Source organism: Arvicanthis niloticus, chromosome 1 (assembly GCF_011762505.2).
Source record: "Arvicanthis niloticus isolate mArvNil1 chromosome 1, mArvNil1.pat.X, whole genome shotgun sequence".
NCBI lineage: Eukaryota > Metazoa > Chordata > Mammalia > Rodentia > Muridae > Arvicanthis > Arvicanthis niloticus.
The window spans coordinates 42684821-42706002 of record NC_047658.1 but is presented as its reverse complement, the minus strand read 5'-3'; the positions used below and the strand labels follow the sequence as shown (position 1 = coordinate 42706002).

Genomic DNA, 21182 nt, shown 5'->3' with positions numbered 1-21182 from the left:
AAGCTCACAGCTAACCATTGAGCTGATCAAGGGGTTCCCAATGGAGGAGTGAGAGAGAAGACTGAAGGAGCTGAAAGGGTTTGTGGCCCCATGAGGAGAGCAACAATACCAACCAAGAGAGCTCCCAGGGTCTAAACCATGAGCCTGGGAGCACATAGGAAGGGACCCATGACTCTATCTGTATATGTAGGGGAGGATGACAGTGTCAGGCATAAGTGAGGGAGGAAGTCCTTGGTACAGTGAAGGCTGGACACCCCAGTGTGGGGGAAATCATGGGTGGGAAGGTGAGAGTGAGAGGGTGGTGGGGGCATATCCTCATAGATGCCGGAGGAGGGGGAATGGGATAGGGGGTTCCTGGGTTGGGGGGAAAAGGATTACATCTGAAATGTAAATAAAATATTCAATAAAAAATTTTTTTAAAGAATTCAGGAATAAATTCTCAGCATTCACACAGCAGCTCACACCTGTCTGTAATACCAGTCCCAGAGGACATGACACCCTCACATAGACACACATGTGGGCAAAACACAAATGCACATAATATAAAAATAAATAAAGCCATTTTAAAAAAACAAAACAAGCCAGGAGTGATGGTGCACACCTTAATCTTAGTGCTTGGGAGGTAGAGGCCGGTGGATCTCTGTTAGTTCGAGGCCAGCCTGGTCCACAGAGTGAGTTCCAGGACAGCCAAGGCTTTTACATAGAGAAAACCTGTCTTGAAATGAGAGAGAGAGAGAGAGAGAGAGAGAGAGAGAGAGAGAGAGAGAGAGAGAGTTAGTTCAGAAATGCTAAACTGAGCCTTTTAGGCTGTCTGCTTCATTCTAGTCTCATAGAAGTTCTAAGACTTCTTCCTACCCAGAGCAGAGAGAGAGACAAGACTGGGAGTCATACCTCAGACAACAGGTGCCAGTTGTGGTGCCCTTAGCTTGAAGCCCCACGCCCTTGCACTACTGTAAATTAGAGTCCCCTCTTTGGATTCTACCTCACTAGAATTACTGTTTTTTGTTTGTTTGTTTTGTTTGTTTGTTTGTTTTATCAAGGGACAGCACAGTACAGACTGTATTCGATGATTTCTTGCCGTGGAACACGATCATCAGACAGCCTTTGGTCTATTTGTCCACCCCTTCCATTCTCCCCCCCCCCCTTTGCCTATCTCTCCCAGCCTATCAGCACTAGAGCTACTAAAGAATGATAAACTGTCAATCTGTACGCATCCTTGGAAAACAGGATTTCCTCATCCTGGATGTACATGTAGCACTGATTTTCTTCTGTTTTCTTTTATTTTCCTCTTACCTAACACACGTATCTAGGCTTCTTTTCCTGTTGCTGTGATAACGTACTCGGACGAAAGCAACTTAAGGGAAGAAAAGGCTTATTTCTACTCAGAGATGACTGATCCAGTCTATCATTGTCAGAAGTCACAGTGGCAAGAGCCTGATGTAGTTAGTCATATGATAAAGAACAAAGAAGCATAGAGCCACAGATGAATGCATGCTAGGCTCCCTTTCTCCATGTTAAACAATCTGGGATCCCAGCCCAGGAATAGTGCCACCCATTTAGATGTGCCTTACCCTCCCAATTCATACAATAAGATAATAAACCATGGGTATACCAAGAGGCCCTCTACAATGTTATTTTAGATTCTCGTGGCATAGTTGAACCAGGGGTCCATGAAGTGGTCTTCATTTGGCTACCTTTATTATCAGTAAAGAAGGCATTTCTGTGGCATACCCATCATGATGATATAATCAAAGTAATATTGTGATGCAAATGGGGAAAGGACAGCATCTATTTATGTAGTTACTGTTAACTATTATAAATATCCTAATATGTGCTGTGAGCCTGTCTTCAGTGGGGTGATGCTGGGTTGTGGTGGGCTTTAAAAAGTGGGTCCGATGTCATTGACTCTTTGGCCTGCTTACAGGACCCTATTCCTTTAACTGAGTTAACTCATCCCTCTGTGATGGGATGGGATGTGCCTGGTCTTATTGTGGCTTATGATGTCATATTTGGTTGATATCTCTGCAAGGTCTGCTCTTGTCTGGGGTGAGGTGGGGCAGGGATGGATCTGGGGGAAAGGAAAGGTGGAGAGAGACTGGAGGAAGAAGAGAAATGGGAAACTGCAGTGAGGACATAATGTATGAGAATAGAAATCGAAGAAGTGGAGCCTAGAGAGATATCAAGATAGTCTCCTTTCCTCATTCTGGCCTCTTGTCTGTCACATGATCTCTTCTCAAAAGCACTCCATTGTCCTGGCCCATGAGTGATGCAGACAGGAGCCCTCAACAGAGCTGGTGCTAAGCTCTCTGGATTCCTCTAAGGCTGAGCTTAAGAATAAAAAAATAAAAAATAATTTAAAAAAATCTTTCTTATTTCATTATAGGAAGAGAAAAGGAATTAACACTGTAGTTAACTGGTGGAGTTTGAGTTCAAGGCCACATTTTCCCTAATTCCCAGGCTTACATCCTTGCCCTGTATCATGCTAGCATGAGATCAAGCTAGGGACCTTATTCTCCAATAGCCTGAAGCAGAGGCAGTAAGGACACAGTTAAGGATCCGTTTCATAGGAAGACCAGAAAGCAATTGTTTCCTTTCGATAGGCATCCATTCTCCCCAGAACCTTTAAGCAGGCAGTGGAGAGCAGATCCCAGCCCCAAGACTGTTGTATAATCAGAGGGGAGAGCGAGCCCCATTGGCTGGGGGCCAGGCAAGCTTAGCCCCCCCATGCCTGCAGCAAGCAGATTAGCACCTGCCATCTGGCAACCAGAGGCTCCCCATGCAAGTTGCAGCCCCCACCCCAGGAATCACTCACTGGTCTGTCCTGCACTTTGATGGCTCTATTAATGAAGATGAAAACTCAAGATATGCCAAACGGAGATTAAATGGCATCTTGGTAACATGATTATCTCTGAATTACTAGCTGCATAGTGAACCAGCCAAGTACCTAATCCTGGGGTAGACCGGGTGCTTTAGAGAACGGTAGATGTTGCTCTATCAGTAGGATTTTACTAAACTCAACAGCCTGGAGTGGAGCAGCCTGGACAGAGCCTTCCTCTGTCTTAGAAGTCACTCTTCTTCACAGACTTAATTTTTAAATCTGGGCTTAAATGTGCTAGAGACTTCTCTAAGGTCAAATATTTAGTAAAGGCCAAGCTAAGGATGAGCCCAGGTCTGTTGCTTTTCCGGGTTGGTGAAGGGTGAAGGAAACATCATGTTTTAAATTAAGTTGAAAGCAGCTACAGAGAACTTTGAGAAAGTTCTGAGAATTGATTTCTAAGTTGAACAATGGCCCCCAAAAGGAAAATTAGAACAATTTCCTCTTTTTAAGATAGAAAATGGGGTTTACTTAATGATGCTGGAGTTGGGGTTGTTAGTGACTATCTGTAAAATATTAATAATCAGATGGATAAATTGTCAATAGTGTAACTGAAGCTGTGGAAAAAAAAACTTTGCTTGGCAACTGTAAAATGGAACGTGAAAACACTGGGATCACAATTAGCCCCAGAATTACATAATTTAATCTTTATAAATTGTAAATCTTTATAAATTATGCTTTACATAATTTAAGCACATGATGCCAAGAACTTGGTAGCATGGCACACATAGTAAAGTTGTATAATATGTAAAATAAAAAAATATCTAAGTCAATATTTCTCAACCTGTACATCAAGACCCCATGGTGGTTGAATGAGTGTCTCAGAGGGGTCCCCTATCAGATACTCTGCATATCAATGCTTACATTATGATTCATTACAATAGCAAAATTATAGCTACAGAGTAGCAACAAAAAATAATTTTATGGTTGGGGGTGTCACCCCAGCATGAGAGACTGTATTAATAGGTGACAATATTAGGAAGATTGAGAATCCCTGATATAAGTATTTGATGAGGGCTTCTGCACGCCCTTCTTTCTCGTGAAGTGCATTTCTGTACCTATGAGACAAATGAGCAAATTGTTGGTGTTGAGGCTTCTGCTGTGAGGTATCCACCTGCTCCAGTCAGAGGCATCTCTGAGATAGGACAAGTGACACCAAAGGTAGCTTTTGTCATTAGTAAGGTTTTTGAAATCCACTGTCTGGAGACGCAAAGGACATGAGTCTCCCACTCTCCTAGTTAGCAGTATCATTGTCACCCCAAGACTTGCAAACCATCAGCTGAACCCTACTGTCACTCAGAATCCCTGCAGTCCCTTTGTGAACCTCTCCTGAGTTCCTCAGTCTTCTGCCTTCTCAACAAGGAAACTTTACAGAAATGCCTGTAAACAACAGGTAATTGTAAGTAGCTTTTTTAAAAGCCATATAGAAAGACGAATAATCTTTCTTTTCGTTTTCCTCTTTCCAGAATAATCTTGCACTTTGGTTTCTCAAAACCTTTTGCACCTGGCTTTGGTACAAATTGTTGTTGGCAATTTGTTCATTTGAAATGTCCTACAAAATGAATTGCTTCTTTTGTAAGTGAGAGATGAGGAAGAAAGGAAGGGAGGGAGGGAGGGAGGGAGGGAGGGAGGGAGGGAGGGAGGATAGAAGGAAGAAGGAAAAAAACCTTGGTAAGTTTGCAAAATAATGCTTTAAAACCCTGCTCTGGGTTACAGCTCTGGTTAGTGCTCTGGGAGCACTCTGCACCGGGCAGGGTAGGGCTAGTTTCCTGTCTGAGCAGTTTGTTTAAATCATCCTCCAAGTTGTATTTTGTGTCTCCTCTTCACGTTGTCTTGCAGCCACGGTTTAGAGAATCACAGCATTCTTTCAGGAAAGAATCACATACTCCCTGGGTCTGAAAGACTTTTCATTTGGGGCTAAAATTTCAAACTCTACCAGTCAGGCAGAAATTGAGACAAATATTTAGTTACTGAGTTCATGTCAGGGGCTAAAGAAGGCATCGTATTATCTAAAAGAACGAGTCCCACCCATTTTGCAGACCTCTCTTACTTTTACCTTAACCTCTTCATCTATTTCTCTTAAAATTTAAATGTCAGCATCTCCTAAACAAACAAACAACAACAACAACAAAAACTCTTCTGGCAAGGCACCTACTGATCAGCCGTGCTGTTACTCTGTACTTCTCAGAAGGACCTTGTCTAGATGGAGCATGAGAACAAGTACTGAGTCCTTACGTTTAACTTCCAGCCAAAGTGGTTGGTAGAGCCTCAATAATTTCTTACAGGATAATTGGCTGACAAGACATGATTAGGTGTGTGTGTGTGTGTGTGTGTGTGTGAGAGAGAGAGAGAGAGAGAGAGAGAGAGAGAGAGAGATTCAGACAGACAGAGAGAGACAGAGAGAGAGACAGAGAGACAGAGAGAAAGAGAGACAGAGACAGACAGACAGACAGACAGACAGACAGACAGACATTTTGTTTGTGTTTTACAGACTTAGAAATTACAATGTCAGCACACTGTGGTTAGATTTCTAAACTTCCCATCTTAAAAGGGAAATTGTTTTCTGGGGTTTTTTTGTTTTGTTTTTTGGTTTTTTTTTTTTCCAATGAAACCAATTATAACTGTTTCCACACAATAAGTCACTATATATGCATTATTTTTTCTATAACATGTTTCTTTCTAATATATAGTTCTTCAATCACATATCTTAATATAATATAAAAGTTATGGGAATAAAATGCAAAAAACATGGGGCTTGTTAAATGATGAGGTGTTTCAGAAAGGCTTCGGATGGCTGCTCCACACCTCTATTCATGATACAGATTCTGTTTGGTTTTAATTTTTTTAAATTTTGCCTTTAAAATTAGCGGGCACATGATGTGTGCCAAGATCCTAAGGCGGAGATTTTTTAGTAGATGCAAACATGAAGCATCTAAAATGGGAATATGCAATCAATCTATAGTTCATAGAAAAGAAGACTCCAGTATATCTAAAGTTACCATTTAAGCCCAACTCACAAATCGCCTAAAATAATGGAAACCAAACTAATCAATGAGAGAGATAAAAAGCGCCAAGCTTGTTCTTTTTGAGTGTCCCACAGACTCTTGAATATCATCTTAATGCCATCAGCTTAAATGTCCCTCTACATTCTGAAGACAAAGGTCTTAGCTCTCCTCAGATGTGTTGAAAACTATAATAAGAGCCACTCTGAGTTGCTAAGAGAAATAATGAAAATGTTCTGCACCATACTTCTTCAAATCACAGCCGGGGACTGAATTTAATTAACATGGAGAGGAACTGGATGAACAAAAGGCATGGTGACACTTCAGGATCTCATGTCACATTTTTACAATGTTCTCCTGAAAGCCCTGTTATATCATGGGAAAATATTCATTGTCGACGACCATTACACATTACTACAAACTCTCAGACTCATAAATAAGCTGGAAATAGTTGGGGATTGTGGCTTTTAATAATTTTGTTTATTTGACAGTAGTTGTTTTGCTTTGATTTAGAGAAGGTCTCCTCTATCCCAGGCCCTGACTCAATGATTAGTTGAGGATGATCTTAAACTTCTAGTCTCCTGCTCCCACTTCATGAGTATTACAACTGTAGGCATGTACAAGTAAACTGGTTTTATGTGATTCTGGGGATTGAACTAGGAATCCACGCATGCTTGGCTAGCACTTGGCCAGCTGAGCCACATCCCCAGCCCAAGAGCCCAGTTTCAGTAGAAATTTTAATTAAACCAACATCTGTTAATGGCACTGTAAACAAACATAATATCTTAAAGAATATTAATATTACACTTAGCTTTTATTACTACCTCTGTGTGTATGTATGACACAAATTTCCAGACATGTGTGCTAGTACAATTTTTGTCTACAAGTAATCCAGTGCACAGAACTCTTCCTTTAGAAGCTACCGTGTTTTGTTTTCACATGAGGTACTATACACATTTCTATAGTTGTGAACAACTATGTTTGATTAAATCTGTCAGATTTATCTTTTCAGCATGAGAGAAGAAATGTGTGTTTCTCTAGAAAGGAAATCAATATGTCTCTGTGATAGATGTAGACTAGAAGGCTGGATACTGTCTCTTTAAATAATAAAACAGAAATGGCAGGGCAGCTCCCACCATTGGCTGCTGACATCACTGTTGTCTGAGGCAAAGCCCCTGTTTAAATCTTATAATCTGTGTTTATAGGATAGACTTACAGTCACTGACCTAATAGCCATCATTCCGACTTAAGTGACAGAGTGCCTGTGTCTGAGGTGTCCATGATTTGCTTTGTTTAAATTTCCTTAGTAGCATCTTTCAGACAGAGCTCTATAGTGTTGCTCTCCTGTAGTCAAAGATGACTTTCCTGATTAGAGGAAAGGTGTCAGGTTTTCAAGGCTCCAGAAGTGGACTAAAGAATCCACTTTCTCAAGGTAAACCAAAGGGAAATCCTTTAAACTAACTCTTGGGCTATGCCAGGCACAGATGAAGCAGAAAGCCTCAGAACAGGATCAAAGGCTTCCTGTCACACACACACACACACACACACACACACACACACACACACACACACACACACACAAAACTAACCATAAAGCTCCTCTCTGCTCTGACACCATTGGGGTCCTGTAAGATTCCCAGGGACTCAGATAGATCAGTGCTGACTAGAAAAGAAAATGCCTCCCCTTGGTGAGGTTAGAATTTTCACCCAGAGATGGTGTACACTGCAGATAAGTGTCCAGCTAAGACAGCTGAGAAAATCAGGGGTCACAGATATCTTCCCAGAATTTGTATGTGTGCCTCTGGGATTACCACCAGCAAAACCATTCTAATGATCTACAAAATGATATATACAGGCTCGTGAGGGAGCCTAAAATTGTAGGAGGTCTTGTTCCGTGGGTGAAATCCATCAGCATTTGAAGCGGCTATTTGCAACCAATTTAGACAATAATATTCTCTAACTAAGGTTTCAAAGTTCCTTTTAAATATATTGTTTTCTGCTCTTTGACCAAGGGTGGAATAAATGGCATTCTACTGATAAAGTACAAATGTGTATCTCTATATTAACACCATGCTGATTAAAATTCTAAGTTGCACTGTCTTCATGGCACCTAATGAAGTTCCTGTCAGTGCTTCTTATTTACCACTCCTCTCTTGAGCTGCATCCCACAAAGTAAAAAAGTATCACGATGAACATTTTAAAAAGAATACTCCTCAAGTATTAGTTAGCATGTGCAAGGCCTGTAAAATCTCAAGCCAGGAAAAAAAAAATCTCAGCATGAGTAGGGAAGTTGGACATACTGTCTCACCTCTAGCTGAAGAACTGTGTGGAACTGATAGCTCCCTGCAGAGGGAGAGTGTTTTTTCTTTAAGGATACAGTTACTGGTAGATTGAAAATATTCTAATGGATGGGCATTCCATGGAAGAATACATGGACAGCAGATATTGAACTCTCTCTCTCTCTCTCTCTCTCTGTGTGTGTGTGTGTGTGTGTGTGTGTCTGTGTGTGTGTGTTTTCAATGAGAGTATGGAGGCAAGAATGGATCTTAACGGAATCAAAGGATGAATATTTTAAAAATACATAATATTAATTCCTCAAATCATTTTCAAAACAGAAACATTCTTTAAAACAAGGAAATAAATCAATAAGCACAGAGACCTACAGTGTTGGCCTAATGTTAGATTATTCCATTGTTACCCCCATATCTACCCTTGATTCCTTCCAACCACCAAAATCTCCAAGCTGCCAGAAACCTGAGTTTTAATACCCACTAACCACCATCACCTAAATTACAAGCAATAGAAGATTTGCCCATTATTTATACAGATTATGACTAGCTAATTTGTATACATACAGCAATAATGGTTAGAACACACTCTTATATACTAGTAATAAACTTTATCTAGTGGTCCTATAACATGCTTACATTATACATATACTAATTAGTTTGCTAATATGGTCATTTATTGCTTAATCATAAAACATTACCTTAAAAATGTTTTCTTGGCAGATAAGTTGAGTGTGTACCTAACTAAAAGTTTCATCCCTACTGACTAGCGTTCATGGTATTGATAGGTATGCTACATGCTCCCAGAAGAGAAAGATAAATGGTCTGTATCTCCCAGGTATAACAACCTGCAACCTGCAACCTGCAACCTGCAACCTGCAACCTGCAACCTGCAACCTGCAACCTGCAACCTGCAACCTGCAACCTGCAACCTGCAACCTGCAACCTGCAACCTGCAACCTGCAACCTGCAACCTGCAACCTGCAACCTACAACAGTGACCTGCCTACAAGACAAACATAGTGCAGTAGTGGCACAAACATTATGGAAGTAACCAATGAATTTATGATTGGATTTAAGGCACTCTCCATGATATGGAACCCATATCTGATACTGAGAAGGAGGCCAAGAACTTGAGGCTAGGTAGGTCATAGGTCTAGAGGAAAACCTAATCCTGTTATTCTATTAAAGAATACAGTAATTAAATGGCTCTTAATGACATTTTGTTATACCAGTAGATCAATGCCTTACTCAGCCCACATCAGAGAAGGTCCTTCTTGCCAAAGCTTTTTGAGAACAAACACAGAGACCCACGAGTAGAAAAAATGTAGAGAGTGAGAAACTTCAGAGCACTGAGTTCTAAATGGGATGCCTTTGTCAAAGCCTTCTCCTTAAGGATTAGCGATCTATAAGGAAGAGGCAGTGGATAGATTCTAAGAGCCAGAAGTGGTAGGTGGCTCCAAAAAACCAGTATTCTTTTTAGATACAGCAGGATTGATGCACATATAAACTCACAGAGACTGTGGCAATACACACAAGACGTTCACGGTAGATGGGGTACCAGCACTGAGCAGGAAAATGGCCATGGGCTCCAACATTTAACCAAGGAACTATCTGCAACTGATAGTCAGTGCTAAAGGAAAAAAAAACAGTTTTCTCCAACAGAGTCTTACTAGGTATATTAACCACACCTTCAGAGAGGCACCGTGTCTAAGAGTAGTTGTCTTACACAAAATGGACCCTTGTGTTGTTTTGTTGTTGTTGTTTGTGGGGGAAGTTGTTATCGCCTTTTTATTTGTTTGGGCACCTTTTTGTCTTATCGGTCTTTTGCTTGTTTCTTTTGATTTTCCCTTTTCTGTTTTTGTTGGGGTTGGATGTATTTCTTGAATTTTGTTGTTTTGTTTTTGTCTCTTTTTTTAAAGCAAGAAAACACAAAGCTGGGTGAGTAGGGAAGATGGGAAGCTTTAGAATTAATTAGAGGAAAAGAAAAACATAATCAAGTATATTGTATAAAAAATTTTCAATTAAATACAAATGAGTTGTTAGGTGATAATGGCTCTTAGAAGTCACTGTAATTTTTGGTAAGGAGTATCCTTAAACATAATAACAAGATATATAGGCTAGTAAAAACATAAACCAGTAGCATAGTTGTTTGGTGTCCATATCCAAACATTATGCCCAGTTCATAATTGTACTGTTATACTTCTCACAACTGGTAACACAGGTTCATTTACAATGTCTCAGCAAACCCTGAAGTCATGCTTTGCATTATAATGTGAGGACAGCTATGAGGTCACTACACCATGGGAACTTTTCAGCTCCATTTGAATCTTATGGGACCATGGTCACCTACCTGGTCTGACATTGTTATGGGATATGGCTGTCCTCTGCTTATAGCTCCTTGCTGAAATTAGTCACCAGGTTTTATACTACCTTTAGGAGCTACATTCACAAGTATTTTTAATGCCTTTCTTTTTTTTTTTTTCTGGTGAAACAGAGTTTATATGACACTGAAACTGAATTCTTAAAAGACTACAGCATCATCTGTGGAGTATTGTGGCCTGACGCCTTTTCACTGAGAGACCTTTGAACTTCCAACTGCTCTGCAATAGTGGATCTGTTCATGCTTCCCCCTTTACTTTTTTAAAATAATTTTAAGCATTTGTGTTTCCACTGAAAATTCATCCATTGCTTCTTTATTTTTACAATTATGTCTAGAGGGTTGCATATCCACCATAAATGTTCTTATTTTCTCTTTACCTGGGATTATATTTTCCATATTAATGTTATATTTGTTTTAGTTTCTTTTTCTTTCTCCTTAAGCTTGACAGTGTTTATATGTACTTCATTAACACTTTCAGAAAATCTAATTTTAATTTTGCTTTTTTTTACATTTGCTTTCTAGTTTTAACTTTTGTCTTTATTAATTTCATCCTCCACATTCCTGCTTTAATTGCCATTTAATTTACATTGAACATTTAAAAATATTATTTTATTTTTAAATTAATTGCATGTATATATTTATGTCTGGGGTTGGGGTGTGCATTTCCCCAGGCCCTGAAGAGCCAAAGTCATCAGATTTTCTGGAACTGGAGCTACTGAGGGCTGCTGGCTACCAAGGGTGCTGGGAACCAAACCCAGGTCTTCTGCAAGAAAGAGCATCCAGTGCTCTTAACCTCTAAGCTAGTTCCCCAGGCACTAATCTATAACTTTGAATTTCTTCTTTGATCCAAGGATTGTTTAAAAGCATACTTTTTAACTTTATGAAATATTTGTCAGATTTTTATATCCATCTCTAGTTTTACTGAAGCATGATCAGAAAAGCAGCCTATAAAAACTCTACTCTTAAATTTTTACTTAGGTTTTTATGCATGTCAAAATACCTATTAACTTCTACAAATGCCTCATGAACACAAGGTAAGAACGTTAATTCTTTGTGTAGTGATGTGTACACATGTCTGCATGTATTTTTGTCTTGTGTGCAGTCCAGACAATTGACCATTGTGCTCAAATTCAGTATGTCCACATTCACCAAAGTTTGCTTGGTCTATCCAATTCAGAAAAGAGTTGATGAAATAGTCCCAACAGAACTCCAACTTATAATCTCATTGCTACTCCTTTTATATTTTTCTATTGTTGCTTTTTATTGATTTGTTGGTTATTGTCCTTTATTCTGTCTGGCAATCTGATAAAACAATCATTTTTGGATTGTTCTCCCTCCATTTACTATTAAAGTTAACTTCCACCCCCCTTACAGATAATAATTAACACATGACTTTACTTCACAACACCTGATTCCATATCCCCCTACGTCCTCTACATGTCTCATATCCTTTAATTTCAACAAAGCATTCTTGTGTCCAGTAACCTACCCTTGCTCTAGAACTCTGACTTCTCATTATAGTTCATGGTTTCCACTCCTGTTGATCTTCATTTATTTAGGTCTTATGAAGATGTCTTGTGGCATTTCTGTCAGAATGACAGTACAAGTAGCAGCAGACCCTATTGGTTCTCACCTATTCCAAATCATTTTCCTTTGAACTGAATAAAAATTTTAGTATTTGCGTTTCTTTGTAGTCAAAACTTTTCTCACGGGACTTTTAATTTTTACTACCTTTAGCTTTCATTGCGTGCAGTTTTAGTGCCTTTCAGATTACAAAGTTACACCCAAGCATAATGCCTGTTTAACATCCCTTCCCTACTCACTAATCCTGTATCTCCATCAGAAAACACCACTGGTTTAGGGGTATAGGGGTTTAGGGAGAAGTTCTGGGGCTTTGGTTTTGTTTGGGGGATTTCAGAAACTTTGCATTTAGAATTGTAAGCCATGTTTCCTTGTTATCCTGTGATGGGAATTTGCCTGCAGGAGTTGCACTGAGTGGTGCTCTTGGGATTGGTGCCTGTAAGGGATGAGCAAGCAAGACCATGCAGAGGGAAGTGCAGGGCTGAGGTGCAGCATTCCCAGATACCACAGTTGGTCTTATGGCAGCTGGGTTGGAAATAGTAGGACAAAAATGTCATGTCCTTGGCACCCCCACATCAGTGAGTATCATTGAATATGGATGATGGTAGCTAGGGAGATGGTGTAGCAATTGAAAGAGGAGACCCTGTGGGAAATCCAGTATCATCTTTGCTGAATGTCCAGGAACTTCCTGAGCATGTCTGGCAGTGCGTTTTATTGAGTTTTGTTAGATTTCTAGCCTTAATCCTGTCTCAGGCTCAACTCTTCTTACTAGAAAACTATCATCCCCACAGTTCAGAGATCTCTACTTTTACTTAGGTTTTGGTGGTTGCTCCTGCTGATTCTCCTTTTTCTCTGAGCCTGTAAGGACATGTTAAACTTCCCGAATCTGTCCTCCTAAGCACTTAACTTACCCTCCCGGGTCTTGATGGTTGTGGTACATTGTGCTTCCATCTATTTCCTCTTCCGGGTATCTAGATCATTGCCAGTATGAGTTATATCTTTTCTTCTGATTTTCCTGGTGAATATAGGAATTCAGACATTAGTATTTTGAGATTCAAAGATTTTCACTGTGTTTTAATGACACAACATTGAGAATGCCTGTTGGTGTCTCACTCACCTCTCTCTCTCTCTCTCTCTCTCTCTCTCTCTCTCTCTCTCTCTCTCTCTCTCCCCTGTGACTACTCCCTCAGTGTCATAGCCTTTGGTGCTCCAGTCACATTAAAGGAGTTGTAGTATCTCCTGAAGTCTCCCTTGAGAGTCAACTGTTCCATTTGAGGGATGGGAAGACATCAAACTGTTCGAAGGTACAGAAGGGTGTGCCCCATCACTATATGCTGAAGCAGTGGAATGGCAGACAAGAAACTTCACCTACCAGAGACACAAGATCATCTGGTTTCTAGCTGCCTTTTCCAGGGCAACTGTAGTTAGAAGAAGCAGATGGTCCTTACAGGACCACATTATGGTAAAAACACGTGAAAGCTCTTCCTACGGGGTCACAAAATGTAATGCCTTCTCCACGGCCTTGAGATGAGATTCATTTTCTCTGTCCTTGGTCCTTCAGCTCTCCTTTAACATCCAGGATCTACCTCATCATCAAATTCACTCTTCTATTAGCAATTATGATAATCCAGGCTTGAAATGGTCTTAGAGACAAGAAGGGACAGGGGTATTCAGTCACCTGAATTTGCATAAGTTCCATTTATGAGTAAGTAGTACTAGCTTGATTCTCAGAAGTGAGTTTCTTGCCATCAGCAATCATGTCTTCTACAATTCCACCTTTTTCTTTGTGGCTATCCCATATGGTCCAGCACATTGTAGCTATTCATTTACTAGGTATGAGCCTTGGCAACAACAAATCTGTGATCTTAATTTACACATACCATCATCTCTATGGATAAAAAAATCACATTACAAATGGCTGGAATTCTTTTTGCAACTCTCCTCCAAGTATCTAATTCAGCGAAATGCATGTACAACCCATTTAGCTTTCAAGAATTAGAGGAATTAATGTTCACGGAATAGAGACAGAGATAAGAAGCCAAAAGGTAACACTGAATTTAATCAAGATAGGTCTGAAACCTAACTCCAGTTTTCCCACTCACTAATTAAATGATTCTTTTTCTTCAACTCTCCATTTTTTATTGATGAGTTATGTTTTAAAACTTTTTATCTTCATAAAATAACCCACAGTCTTAAATTAGATAACACATCAACGTACCTGACACAAAATAAGAGCTCATAACTATGAGCTAACAACATTATTTTTAATTACTTTTTTTCAGTTGCCAAGTTATTTGTATTTATTTTTAGGGCATAGTGTTATAATTCAATAAATTAAAAATGTGTGATGATTAAATCAAGGTAATTACCATTCCCATCTCCTCAAATATTATCACTTTATATGTTGGGCACCTTTAATTATTTTCTTCTAATCACAAGCATTATTGGTATTACAGACATCTAAAGCATATGCAGAGCATCTTATGCAGAACATAAGAAAGGAAATGGGAACAAACCAGGAGAAAGACAAGAAAACAGAACCTCAATCCTGAATCTGAATCCAGTGACCTTGAAAAATCTGGGTATTAAAAATGTTTTAAATCCTTCCACAATAATTCCATTTCTAGAGGCTGGGCTTTTAATTGTTTTTCTTTTGCTAAATACTATTATACCAAAGCTCTTTGGAAATTAATTTTCCCATCTAGTCACAACAGGGAGAGCTAAAGGGGTGCTGTATATGTGTAGGAGAAATCTGGATCAGGCAGTGACACAGCCCCTAGCTGATCTTCTAGTATCCTTTGTTGAAACTCTTCTGCTTTGAAGGTCATTTGTCAACTAACTCCACGACATGCCTTTGCAGGAACAGTCCTGATAGGAGAAACCATAGTCCATCTCTTTCCCTCTTGACAACAGATCTCTCAGAGAGCTTGTGAGTTCTAGATAACCATGTTCTAACCCTACTTGTGTCACCAACAAACTGTGAGGCTTCAGGCAAGCTATTAGTCTCTCTAGGGCATTTATTATTAGTTGGGGTTTGGGTGGGTTTATTGTTGTTATTTTGCTATTAGTAAAAGGGGATGTTTATTAGCAAACATTTATATAATACAATTTTAAGTGTGGCCATAAGAGGTAGGTCAGATAGAATATAATAAAGACTAAATGGTTAATTAATACAGGAAAATGTTTTTAGGTTCTTGCTAATTCTATGCATTGGTGATCTGGTGCTTACCATTATTCTTGTAAATGCTGTGTATCAGGTGCTACTACCACCATCTTCTTGATCAGCATCATCTTCCTCTCTATGTGTTCTCTTGTAATACACAGTTCTGAAGCACTTTTTCTCTTCTTGTTCCATCAAGAAGCCTTCTTCCGTTTCTCAGCAGAGGTTGGTTGGTTGGTTGCTTTTTAGCATGTCTAACATTCTGGTCCCTCCAAATGGCTTTGTTACCCTTCTTCTGTTCTGTGTCACTGTATCTTCCATCATGGGTTCCTATTCTACTTAGGCACACAATGTTTCAAGGACGTTACTGGACATCCCCACATTCACGTCATCTGAGGCCTGGGAGTTCAGGACCAGTCCCAACCAAAAGGCTGGTCCTCAAATATCTATTCACTCAGCTCCAAGGCCAAGATCTATTCTTTATACCAAACCTATTAAAATATGCACCTCATCATCCAAAAATCTTTTATCCATCTTTCATAAGCACTTAACTGACTTGTTTGCAAAAGGCCCATCACCCAACACAAAATATTTATATAGCTTATATATTAATATGTTATTCTCAGTTATAAACACAACTGGATTTAGAATCAAAATATAGTGTGTAAACTGACTTTTAGCATGCAACATGCCTTCTTGACAAACAGTAGTTTGTATTCAAGCACATAAATCTAAATAGGTCTGGTAATATAGATATGCTTAGCTATATGTAAAGTAGAAAATGCTGGTCTGGGCATGTATAACATAGGATGCTATTCTTATATTCTTATAACAAAAGTGTGAGGTACATGGCAAGAATTTGTCATTGCAAAGCCAGGCTCAGCCTGTGCTAACAAAGGATATATATATATATATATATATATATATATATATATATATATATATTTAGAAGTTCATCCTGAGAGGCAATTATGAAAATGTTACAAGAAGAATGTTTTTAAAAAAAATTATATCATCCTAATAGCATTTTAAGGATTAAAACATCATTCTGACAACAGTATGGAGAATATATCTAATAAAGTACAGATGGTAGATGCTGTCTCAATGTACCAGCCTTCGTCTCTCAAATTACTAGGAAAACGGTTATGACCATAGGGATGGAGATGGGAAAGCAGACAGAGGTAAGCAGTTAGCACTACAGGACTTGCAGATGGCTGGGAAGAAGAGGAAAGAGGAAAAGAACCAACATGGGTTACTTTAGGTCCTTGCCTTGATGACTGGATAGACTGTAGTACATTTTCCTAAAACAGAAAATAGAGGTGATAGAGGTAGGGGAGGAGGTTATGTGGGATCCCTATGTAACCATAACAGTTTTATATTTGTAAGGTTTGTGCTATGTATAAGATGTCCTATACATATTCATATCCATATACATGTGTCATGTACATATACACATCTTACTTATTAAATACAAGAGCTAGGCAGACAGAGGCCTTGTTCGCGTTTTGTAACCTAGCCAATGACAAATAGTCAGTACAATCTGGATGAAGGTTGTTTTTTTGATGAGTTTATGTGTCTGAAGTGAGGACTATGTTCTAGACAACTATAGAATGCCCTTTAGGCTTTATTGCCCAGAAAGTCTTGTATATCCTTTAGTATTTTTCAAGGCCATGTTATATCCATAAATATGAATATTGTATTTCATACCAAAATAAGTGCAATTACAAGAATCTCATTAAGACCCAAATGCTGTTACTCTTGTCAATACATATAAGCAAGGTAGATTGACTCACAGAGGATCAAAACCTGCAAGAATGTTTTAAATGTTTGTGTTATATTAAATGTTTAAAGTGGTGGGACTGAGTGAAATGAATCAATTTATCACACTGGAGAGAACTTCTAACATACTGGCATTAGATAGGTGGCTTACAAGATATTTAAATGCTTACGATGTCAGAACTCATCATATAGTCAGACTAAAAATATTGTGTATATGTACATATACACATATATATGTAAATATATACATGTATATACAAATATGTATTAGGGTTCTTTAGAGTCACAGAATTTATGAAACACCTCTATATATTAAGGGAATTTATTGTATTGACTTACAGTCTGTAGTCCAACTACCCAACAATGAGCAGCTGTGATAGAAAGTCCAAAACTCATGTAGTTGCTCAGTCCATGAGGCAAGTTGTTTCACCTGGTCTTCTGGATAAACTGGAATCCTGAAGCAATAGGTTCCAATAGATGTGCTGGCAAGTAGATAGTAAATCTTTCTTCTTCCAGTGTCCTTATGTAGGCCTCCAGCAGGAGGTGTGGCCCAGATTAAAGTTGTGTACCACCACGTCTGCATCTGAAACTTGCTTTGTCCAAGACTAACCTTGAACTCAGAGATCTGCTTCCTTCAGGCTCCTGGGATTAAACATGTGTAATATTTTGCCTGGGCTTAAGGTTTTCATGACCACTATGCCTCAATATCTCTATGTCAACATCCAGGTCAGAAGCTTGTGTCTTCCAGCCTCAAAATCTGGATCATAGGTGGGCCCTCCATTTCTGAATTGTAGTTCATTCCATATGTAGTCAAGTTGACAACCAGGAATAGCCATCACAAAATATATACATGTATAAATATTTACACAGATGCATAGATATATAGATACATAAATACATAGACACATAGATACATGTATGTATACATGAATATATGTATATACAAATATACATATACATACATATACACAAATATAATAAACATACATGTATATATGTTTATATATATATACACACACACATATATATGCCTCTGGAGTCTGATATATATGTATATATAATATATATGTACATGTATATATGTATATTTAAAATAAACTAAAAACATAATAATGAGTATATATTCAGTATATAGTAAACAGTATTATATACACATATATACATAAACAGTATATATCTACATATACACTTATGTATGTGTATATATGTGTATTATATATACATATATGTATGTATATATACATTGTTTATGTATATATGTGTATACACACACTATTTACTATATACTTAGTATATATTTTTTTAAATTTTTTTAGTTTATTTCATATATATATATATATATATATATATATATATATATATATCTCCAAAGGGGATTTGGGCATAAGAATGAGAGGCAGTGAGAAGAATAGAGACTGTACAAAAATATGGATAGATCTTCTTTAAAAAACCTGGTAAATATCTCTGCTAGGTAAAGAAGTTGGAAGAAATCTTACTTGTTTAAAAAAAATAAAGCATTACCTGACTGTCCCTTTAAGGATTCTCATGTACAAATCAAATACAGATGGCCCATTACATTTATGACCTCACTGTCAATTACTCTAGATGAAGCATGCATTAATTATTGAAACGCTTTCATAGTATACAAGGTTTTAGTTGTTACATTGCCATAGATAATTTCAACTTTCTGATTGGAAGCTGGTCTGAGCAATTTTATTTATGAGAATTCATTTCTTGAATGTAATAAAAACTACAAATCCAGTAGTATCTTTTTCTTTTCTGGTTAACAAGGCCAAACTACACAGATCCTGGCCTCTGTCCTTCGAAGACAGACAGTACATTACTTCCTACTGACCTCATTAGCGTGGCACACAACACATAAACTCTGTGAAAACCTATTAGAGGATGGGCAAGGCAACTCAGCTGGTAAGCACATCTGCCAGCAATCTTCAAGACCTGAGTTCAATCCCCAGGTCTCACAGAGTGGAAAGAGAAAACCCAATTTCTCCAAAGTTATCCATTGACCTCAATACTCTCACTGTGATACACACACACACACACACACACACACACACACACACACACACGTGCACAAATGAAAACAATCACAGTGAATTTGGATTATTGGCATTATTTGCTATTTATGGGAGAAAAATAGAGATAATCTTTGGAATTCATCTCTTCAGTGGATATTGTATATTCATAAACTATCTTGTTTTGCAAACAATTTAAAGAAAGACTAAATTTGGCTGAAGCTTCAAGTGGTTGCATCTGCTTCAATTCAAGCTAGTATTTTATATGTAACAATCCACAGACTGGAGATGTTTAAACATGGGACTAGGTTTCTATCGTTGTTAATGGTTGGGCTGTTTTCCTGGCAGGGTCCATTAACTATTAATGCTAAAGAACAGTGGGAACATCCCAATGAAACCATACCTTCCAAGAAACATGCAGAGAAACGGTGCAAAGGCATTAGAGAAAAGCTTGGGCATTTCAGTCATTCTGGAAGGGAGCTACTCTCTCAACAAATACAAAACAAGTACCTACTAAGTGCCAGAAACTGTTTTAGACTTCTGTTGTACATTGGGCATAAAAACAAAGATCTCTTGTTCCAGCCAAGTATAGATTCTGTCAAGCTGACTCCGTAAATCCCCTTAGCAGTGGGGAAGAGAGCTGCTCTCAGGTGAGATAACTAGCCAAGGATTTACCAGAGAAGGCAAGGAAGTTCAGTACAACCTCAGCCCCCTTTCCTCTAGTCCCATGGGCTTAAGTCAGTGTATTTCAATTGGGCTCACCATTTCTAATTCATCTTCTTCTGACTCTGTGTCTATTAATCTGCATCCTTAAGAGTTTATATTTAATTGGCTGGATGATTCAGTGGTTAAGAGCACTTGGTGCTCTGTAAAGTGGGGGACCTACCTCTGCTAGAACCCACATGGTAGATGACAGACATCTATGCTTCCTGTTCTAGGGCACTTAATAGCCTCTTCTAGCCTCTCTAGAGGCATATAAGTAGCACACATACCTACATGCAGGAAAAACACTTATACACATAAAAGAAATATAAATATAAAAAGTTTATATGTAACCACAGGACACTGACCTTTTCCTTTCCTCATTTGTGTATTTAGAGACAGGGTTTCTTGATTTAGTACCTACTAAGTGCCAGGAATTGCTGTGGTACTCCTCCAGGGCGCCAGCAGTAGAGGGGTGTGCCACCATGTCCAAGCAGCTGGACCAGTTTTCCGTAGAGCTAGGTCTTCATCTTTTTAAAAGGCCAACTTTTTAAAAAATAAATAAAGATTAGTTGTATTTCTCCTCCAAGAAATTTACAATAAAAAAAGCAAAACAAAAAAACCCACAAACAAACAAAATGCTCTAACAAAGAAAGGCTCAGATAAGGCAAGCTTCATAGAATAGCTGCTTTTCCAGCCCAAAAGGATGAAGCGGCCTGCAAACAGGAGGCAATATCCATATGCAGTCATAAACTTGTTTCTCTGGCCAAACCAAAACACATATGGGAAATTATTGCCATAGCGAGGCACACACAGAAAGTGCTACACTTCCCAATGTGCTTTGCACAACCCAGAGGTGAAAATTTCCCACAGACCTCAGAGGCAACTAGAGATGGAGAAATGTGCTGAGTCTCCAAACAGAACTGTGCAAAAAGGATGAAAATGCAGCCTATCCTTCAAGAACAAGTGACCTGACAGTGAACAAGGCTTATGCATCACTCCCTCCAGGAGAAACTTATAAGACATTCTACTAATAGGAAAAATCCATGACTAAATAATATTAATTAACTAAATAATACAGAAGTAATTTAGGACATAATTTTTACTGAATTTAAAAGCTTTTTAGTGATATTTATAGAGCTACTCCGTAACAACAAAATGATATATGCTTAGCCTCTTACACTTTTAAAGGTGTTTTAGGGGCCACAAAGATAACCCATTAGGTAACAAGTGATTGCCAACAAGTCTAAACACCTTAATTTGATCCCCAGAACCCATAATTGAAAGAAAGAACAGACACCTACAATGCATCCTCTGACCTCAACATGTGCACCATGGCACATGTACATAGAGGTGTTCTCATGTCCACAGATGAGCTGA

The 21182-nt window shown here is 38.5% G+C and overlaps 1 protein-coding gene, 1 long non-coding RNA gene and 1 pseudogene across 5 annotated transcripts in view; 1 reads left to right on the top strand and 2 right to left on the bottom strand.

The window, feature by feature from the left end:
• LOC117709224 (glyceraldehyde-3-phosphate dehydrogenase pseudogene) overlaps positions 1-16183 on the bottom strand; it is a 58414-nt pseudogene extending 42231 nt beyond the window's left edge. The window contains exons 1-2 of the transcript XR_013111040.1: positions 13501-16183; positions 13040-13143 (exon numbers count right to left, since the gene is read on the bottom strand). The product of XR_013111040.1 is annotated as a glyceraldehyde-3-phosphate dehydrogenase pseudogene (transcript). The remainder of the gene's footprint in view (positions 1-13039; positions 13144-13500) is intronic.
• On the top strand, positions 2781-11025 carry LOC143442673 (uncharacterized). 2 transcript variants are annotated; one of them, XR_013111044.1, is made up of 4 exons: positions 2781-2893; positions 4342-4450; positions 8954-9307; positions 10662-11025. It is a non-coding gene; the product is annotated as an uncharacterized LOC143442673 (long non-coding RNA). The 2 variants fall into 2 exon arrangements; XR_013111042.1 differs by lacking the exon at positions 4342-4450 and adding an exon at positions 4176-4268.
• Positions 16184-18430: 2247 nt separating the features above from the next.
• LOC117703448 (uncharacterized) overlaps positions 18431-21182 on the bottom strand; it is a 77599-nt gene continuing 74847 nt past the window's right edge. For both annotated transcript variants that reach the window (XR_013111024.1, XR_013111021.1), the window contains exon 13: positions 18431-20348. The gene's annotated coding sequence lies outside the window, so the exon portion shown is untranslated. The remainder of the gene's footprint in view (positions 20349-21182) is intronic.